Source organism: Lactuca serriola, chromosome 7 (genome assembly GCF_051521515.1).
Source record: "Lactuca serriola cultivar US96UC23 chromosome 7, Lser_US96UC23_V15, whole genome shotgun sequence".
In the NCBI taxonomy this organism is placed as follows: domain Eukaryota; kingdom Viridiplantae; phylum Streptophyta; class Magnoliopsida; order Asterales; family Asteraceae; genus Lactuca; species Lactuca serriola.
In genome coordinates, this window is record NC_136414.1 from 68,335,512 (window position 1) to 68,343,802 (window position 8,291).

Sequence of the window (8,291 nt, forward strand, 5' to 3'; positions counted from 1 at the left end):
CCCGAAGATCCCGAGAAGTGCGGTTCCCAAGCCGAAGCTCTACCCCCGAGAAGTTCAATTTTTGAAGGGATCTTCCAGATCTGCTGAGGATTACTACTTCTGCAAGTCGTAGTGCTATCCGATCATCTTCTGATCAAGTGAGTGTATACTACCTTTCATAAACACGATAATAATACAAGTATGTTTTAAGTGTATTAAGTATATTGTTGTTTATATGTGTGAGTGTGTAGTTACTTTCTTCTAACGCATAATTATGAAGTATTTTATATGGAATACGTATTATGTGTATGATTTTGTGGTTATGTGTGTGAATGTGTATTCACTTTCTTCTAACTCATAGATATGATTTATTCTCTATGAGATACGTGTTATGTGTGTGTGCCTCATCTGTTATGTGAAATATGTGTTGATTAAAGCATGGTATACAGGTTTTTAAACTATGTATACAAATGTATATTTTTATCTACTAATATGTTGGGTAGAACATGGGTAGATAGTTGGTGTGTAATAAACAGATGAGAGGCCTCGTTGTTGATTGATCTAGTCATCTAGCGGAGTTTAGATGACGACCACATACTTTTCTAGATAGTCTTGTGGAAACATTAGCAGGTTCACCACCTGTAGGTGTTAATGAACTTGGGTGTTCATTCGCTATACTCCATCCCCCTCATGGTTGCCTTATTTGACTTATATTGCTGAGGTACCCTCGAAGCATGTGTTGTCGCCCCGATGAAATATTCTTAGACTAGGTCCCTTATGTTAGTTGTCTTAGGGACATAAAGTGAGAATAACGGGAATGGGTAATTGGGTTATTGTTGGTTGGGGAAAATTAAATATGATTATTTATTGTGGGTTGAAAACCCTATATGCTCACCAGGCTCCCAAGCCTGACCCACTCAGTTTTATTTGTATTACAGGAAGTGGCGCAAGGGCATGAGATGGATGAACCATTAGTTGTTTTGATTACAAGTATGTATATGTATATATTTGTTGAATGACTCGTAATGTTATCGTTTATGCTTATTGGTCTGTATGGGAACATGACACCCCGAGTTTTGATTATAATGAAAATACATTTCTTTTATGAAATGCTTTAGTAAACATTGTTTTATCATGTTTTGTTTTTGGGAACAAATTCCGCAACTCTTTCAAATCAAAAGGATTTACTCTGAAAATATTTTAAAAGCATAAATGAAAATCGGTCTTTTCTGGCCGAGATTTTGGGGATGTCACAGTTGGTATCAGAGCATTAGTTTAAGCGAACTAGGAATTTGTAGGATTTCTAGACTTAAACTTAGAATGCTAAGTTGAATTTTGAGATGTGTGTCTGCTGTGTTTTAGACACGAGCATTAGTTTATTTTAGGAAAGTTGCCTAAAATGCTTTATGTGCTAAATGTTATATGTTGTCATATATGATATTATTTGTTCGGATCTATGGTCTGTTGCCGACCGGATCTAGAAACCTTATGTGTGTAGGATTCTAAGCGTACGTCTACGATATTAAAACTAGCATGTAAACGTTTCAGAGTGATGAGGATGATTTGAATATCTATCGTGATTGAGGATCTAATTTCACCTTATTCGGTGTGTAGATCAAAATGGTGAGAACAAGAAGTGGAGTTGGAAATGCTGACGAAAATAGGAATCAACCACCAGTGATTGAGCAAATACCTGTCGTAGCAGCAGCACCTGAGCCAATAACCATGGCTGGTGTGCAAATGATGATTCAGGCGATGTTGGATCGTCAGATGGATGAAACTAGACGGTTGCTTCAACAGAATCGTGAAGAACTGTCAATTCGTGTGGAAGAGCCCGAATTAAATGAAGGGCACTCGGAAGGGGGAAACTTCAGTGGGTCTGTTGGTCCAGCCAACCCACCGATAGTTAGGCAAGATAACCATGATGGAAGGAATGATGGAATGGGATGCAAGTACAAGGAATTTCTAACTTGCAAACCATCGACCTTCAATGGAAAGGAGGATCCGATTGGAGTTATGGATTGGATCTCAGAAATGGAATTGGCCTTCATGACTTGTGGCTGCAGAGGCAAGTTGCAGACTATCTATGCAGTGCGTCAATTCCGAGGTGGAGGCATTCGTTGGTGGAACACTCTAGGGAAGACTTTGAGCCCTAATGAGCCACTGCAATTGTCATGGGTAGAGTTCTTGGTGCAGTTCAAGCGCAAGTTCTGCTCGGCTCAAAATCTGTTGGAACTAGAGAACAAGTTTCTGACATTGACGAAAGGCAGCATGTCAGTTGATGAATACACCAATAACTTCACCGATAAAATGGAGTTTGCCTTGCGTATCGTCCCAGACGAGCTGACGAAGGTGGACCGGTATGCGAAGGGACTCCCATGGGAGTACGAGGTGCCAGTACGTCAGACACTTACTCTAGAGGCAGCTATCTGGGCTGCCAAGTCTGTTGAGAACATGATTAAGGGGAGAACCACCATCAAGGTTGAGGTTGGTGAGAAAAGAAAGTTTGAGGGAACATCTGGTTTCGGTAAGAAAAGCAAATTTTTGAAATCTGATTCGAAAAAGTTTGGAGGAAAAGGAGGCGAAGCAAAGTGGTGTGATAAGTGTAAGAAAAAGCACTTTGGGAAATGTAGCGAGGATGTGACCTGCTACAAGTGTGGAAAGGTTGGACATTTTGCCAATGAATGTACGAACAACAAAAGGATGTGTTTTGGTTGTAATGAAGAGGGGCACATTTTGAAAGACTGTCCGAAGAAGAAGGAGGCAGCTAGGCCCAACATTCCACCAAAGCCGAAGGCGAGAGCCTTCCAGATGACACTTGAGGCTGCTAAAGATGAAGCTGATGTCGCTTCAGGTACCTTTCTTGTAAACGAATTACCTTCTCAAATATTGTTTGATTCTGGAGCCAACTACTCCTTTATTTCGCATGAGTTTGGTAGAAAGCTAGCTTTGCCTGTTGATAGACTAGATAATGCTTTATTAGTCGAAGTAGCTAGTGGCAAGTTTGTACCTGTTAAACATCGTATGAAAGACATCTTAATTGACCTTAATGGGAATAAGTTTCACGAGGAATTATTGCCCATCGATCTTAATGGTTTCGACATCGTGTTGGGAATGGATCGGCTTAGCGCCAGTGATGCCGAAATTTTATGCAAGAAGAAGATAGTTAAAGTAAACCCGCCTGGGAAAGATTCGTTTATGGTGTATGGGGACAAACGGCGAGTGAATTCTGGAATAATTTCTCTAATGAAAGCCAGAAAGTGTTTAACCAAGGGATGTACATCATATTTAGCATTTGTGATTGATGCTAAGAAAGAAAAGAAGGTGATGCAGAGCATTCCAGTGGTGTGTGATTATCCGTAATTATTTCCCGAAGATCTTCCTGGATTACCACCTGATAGACAAGTGGAGTTCAGAATAGACTTGTTACCAGGAACCACGCCAATAGCAAAAGCACCTTATCGATTAGCACCAACGGAGATGAAGGAGCTGATGATGCATCTTCAGGATTTATTGGACAAAGGTTTCATTAGACCTAGTTCATCGCCCTGGGGAGCTCCGATGTTATTTGTGAAGAAGAAAGATGGAAGTATGAGAATGTGCATCGATTACAGAGAGATGAACAAGGCAACAATAAAGAATAGATACCCGTTGCCGAGGATTGATGACCTGTTTGATCAATTGCAAGGTTCGAGCTATTTCTGGAAGATCGATCTTAGGTCAAGATATCATCAGCTAAAAGTAAGAGAGCAAGATACCGAGAAGACTGCATTCAGAACTAGATATGGATACTACGAGTTCTTGGTTATGTCGTTTGGACTAACCAATGCTTCGGCAGTGTTCATGGATTTGATGAATAGGGTTTGTAATCCTTTCCTTGATAAATCTATGATAGTGTTCATAGACGACATTCTAATTTACTCGAAAAGCCAAGAGGAGCATGGCAGACACTTGCGAGAAGTGTTAGAAGTTTTGAAGAAGGAGAAGTTGTATGCAAAGTTCTCCAAATGTGATTTTTGGATTCGTGAAGTCCAATTCTTGGGTCACGTGGTCAACCAAGAGGGGATAATGGTTGATCCAGCGAAGATCGAAGCTGTGATGAAGTGGGAACAACCGAAAAGTCCCACGGAGATTCGAAGCTTTTTAGGATTAGCCGGATATTACCGAAGGTTTATCCAAGGCTTTTCTTCGATTGCTACTCCATTAACAGCTTTGACCCACAAAGGAGCTACTTATGCTTGGAGTGATAAGCATAAAGAAGCATTCGAGAAGTTAAAGAAGAAGCTATGCGAGGCACCGATACTTTCTCTACCCGATGGAGTTGAAGACTTCGCTGTTTATAGCGATGCGTCTGGTGTTGGATTGGGTTGTATTTTGACCCAAAGAGAAAAGGTGATAGCATATGCGTCTCGACAGCTGAAAGAGCATGAAAAGAATTACCCGACTCATGATTTGGAGTTGGCAGCGGTAGTTTTCGCTCTGAAAATATGGAGGCATTACCTCTATGGCACGAAGTGAAAACTTTTCACTGATCATAAAAGTCTCCAATATCTCTTTAATCAGAAAGAATTGAATATGAGGCGACGACGCTGGCTAGAATTACTTAAAGACTACGAATGCGAGATACTTTACCACCCCGGTAAAGCTAATGTTGTTGCTGATGCTCTCAGTCGGAAAGTCAATCTTGAAAGGAGAAGGCCAAGAGCGTTGAGAATTGAAGTTGTCTCGACCATTGTGGAAAGTATAAAGAAAGCTCAAGAGGAAGCTTCTGAGAAAAATGACCGAAAGGGGGAACGTTTGGGTAAAACGTTGGTGTTTGGTACAAACGGTCATGGACTGAAGGTATTCCAAGATCGTATTTGGGTACCTAAGTCAGGAGGAATTAGGGATCTTCTGATGGAAGAAGCTCACAAAACCAGGTACTCAATTCATCTGGGTAGCACTAAAATGTATAGGGACCTGAAACCCTACTACTGGTGGCCGACGATAAAGCTTGATGTTGCAAAGTATGTGGCCGAGTGTGTGACTTGTGCGAGAGTCAAGACACAACATCAGAAACCTTACGGGAGTTTAGAACCATTGCCTGTGCCTATGGGTAAGTGGGAAGACATTGCTGTGGACTTTGTCACTAAACTGCCCAGAACAAAGAATGGTCACGACATTATTTGGGTGGTCGTTGATCGATTCACTAAGAGTGTGCATTTCATAGCAGCCAAGGAGAAATGGTCTATGGAAAAGCTTGCAAATTCTTATGTAAAGGAAATTGTGAGGCTTCACGGTGTTCTGTTAACGATTGTATCAGATCGTGATAGCCGTTTCACCTCACGGTTTTGGAAAAGTCTACAAGAGGAAATGGGTACCAAGTTATGTTTAAGCACAGCTTACCATCCGCAGACTGATGGTCAGTGTGAAAGAACAATACAAACACTTGAAGATATGCTGAGAGCATGTACCTTGGAATTCCTAGGTAATTGGGATGAACATTTACCTTTGGTAGAATTTTCCTATAATAATAGTTTTCACTCGAGCATTAAGATGGCACCTTATCAAGCTTTGTATGGACAGAAGTGTCGTACGCCGTCTTGTTGGCTTGAGGCTGGGGAAAAGTAGTTTATGGGACCGGAGATGGTTCATCAAACTGCTGAAAAGTTGAAAATAATTAGGGAAAGGATGTTAGCAGCTCAAGATCGTCAAAAGAGCTATGCTGACAAGAAGCGAAGACCGATGACTTTTGAGGTTGGAGATTTGGTTTTGCTTAAAGTCTCTCCGTGGAAGGGACTTATAAGATTTGGTAAAAGGGGAAAGTTGAGTCCAAGGTTTATTGGACCGTTTAAAGTTCTTCAGAGGGTTGGGAACCAAGCTTACAAGCTCGAATTACCCGAAGAACTGAATGGAATTCACAACACTTTTCATGTGTGTTATTTGAGGAAGTTCACGGGAGAAGTTCCCGATATAATTCCAATTTCTGAATTGAGAATTGATGAGAACAAAAGGTTGATTGAAGAACCAGAGGCAATTATTGACCGAAAGACTAAGAAGTTGCGACGCAAAATGGTTGGGTTAGTGCTTGTCCGATGGAAACACACGAATGGGCCGAATCTCACCTGGGAGACGGAGAGTGACATGTTGAGTCGCTATCTGCATTTGTTTATTGATGTGTGATTCCGGGGACGGAATCATTCTAAGGTGGAGAGAATTGTAACACCTGTGTTTCTGGGCCTGCCACTTTTAGCAATGTAATAGTCTAGGTTAACCTTTGTAACCCGTTTTGAAATAATAAGATTGTATTATTTGAGTATTATGTGTTTTGTGCTTAATTGCTTAATTATGTGGTTTGATTAATTAAGAATAAAAATAAGCGTCAAAATTTAAGTGTAAAATAAACTTAATATCTTTGAATAATGTTGTAGTAGTTGAAACGAGGTTTCCGAATATATATAGAACGCCCAAATCTGACTTCGTATGAGGAAGTTATGATTTATCGAAGTTTCGGCTTAGCGGTATGCAGCCTGTTTTACTCGATTTGAGATCGAGGGGTTTTTAGCCGAAGCAATCTAAATGAGAATCGAAGATCTCATTGTTGGTATCGAAGCGATGAAAAGTTAGGCGAGAACGGATGTCAAACGAAGAAGTTATGAATTTATAATGAAGTTTTTCTGTCGCGGCCTATTAAAAATAAATAATAAAAATAAGCCGACGAAATCTAAACGAAAGTTGTAGAGCGTAGTCTCACCTTTCCGTGGATATAAAGAACGTCGAAAACGGAGTTCGTATGGAGAAGATATGAATTTCCGAAGTTTATTAATTATTTTGTATTTATTTTTAATCTTTAATTCCGGCATTATCCGAAGGGGAGTCAGCAGTCCGATCCGATGTACGCCCCGTGTACTCCGAAGAGTGTCGACACTTCGGATGACGCATGCAGTGACGACTTCGGAGACCAGTACGCCCCGCGTACTCCGAGGCTCCAGCCTCTTATAAATAGGATGCGAGGGCAGCCGACCCAATTGCCAATTTTCTCTCTTCTCTCTCCCATTTTGCATCGTTTTGCGTGCCAGAAATACCCCGAAGCCCCGGTATTGTTCTCGAGCCCCGAGGCAAGTCCCGAGAAGTGCGGTTCCCGAGCCGAAGATCTGCCCGCGAGAAGTTCGATATTTGAAGAGATCTTCCAGATCTGCTGAGGATTACTACTTCTGCAAGTCGTAGTGCTGTCCGATCATCTTCTGATCAAGTGAGTGTATACTACCTTTCATAAACACGATAATAATACAAGTATGGTTTGAGTGTATTAAGTATATTGTTGTTTATATGTGTGAGTGTGTAGTTACTTTCTTCTAACGCATAATTATGAAGTATTTTATACGGAATACGTATTATGTGTATAATTTTGTGGTTATGTGTATTCACTTTCTTCTAACTCATAGATATGATTTATTCTCTATGAGATACGTGTTATGTGTGTGTGCCTCATCTGTTATGTGAAATATGTGTTGATTAAAGCATGGTATACAGGTTTTTAAACTATGTATACAAATGTATATTTTTATCTACTAATATGTTGGGTAGAACATGGGTAGATAGTTGGTGTGTAATAAACAGATGAGAGGCCTCGTTGTTGATTGATCTAGTCATCTAGCGGAGTTTAGATGACGACCACATACTTTTCTAGATAGTCTTGTGGAAACATTAGCAGGTTCGCCACCTGTAGGTGTTAATGAACTTGGGTGTTCATTCGCTTTACTCCATCCCCCTCATGGTTGCCTTATTTGACTTATATTGCTGAGGTACCCTCGAAGCATGTGTTGTCGCCCCGATGAAATATTCTTAGACTAGGTCCCTTATGGTAGTTGTCTTAGGGACATAAAGTGAGAATAACGGGAATGGGTAATTGGGTTATTGTTGGTTGGTGAAAATTAAATATGATTATTTATTGTGGGTTGAAAACCCTATATGCTCACCAGGCTCCCAAGCCTGACCCACTCAGTTTTATTTGTATTACAGGAAGTGGCGCAAGGGCATGAGATGGATGAACCATCAGTTGTTTTGATTACAAGTCTGTATATGTATATATTTGTTGAATGACTTGTAATGTTATCGTTTATGCTTATTGGTCTGTATCGGAACATGACACCCCGAGTTTTGATTATAATGAAAATACATTTCTTTTATGAAATGCTTTAGTAAACATTGCTTTATCATGTTTTGTTTTTGGGAACAAATTCCGCAACTCTTTCAAATCAAAAGGATTTACTCTGAAAATATTTTAAAAGCATTAATGAAAATCGGTCTTTTCTGGCCGAGATTTTGGGGAT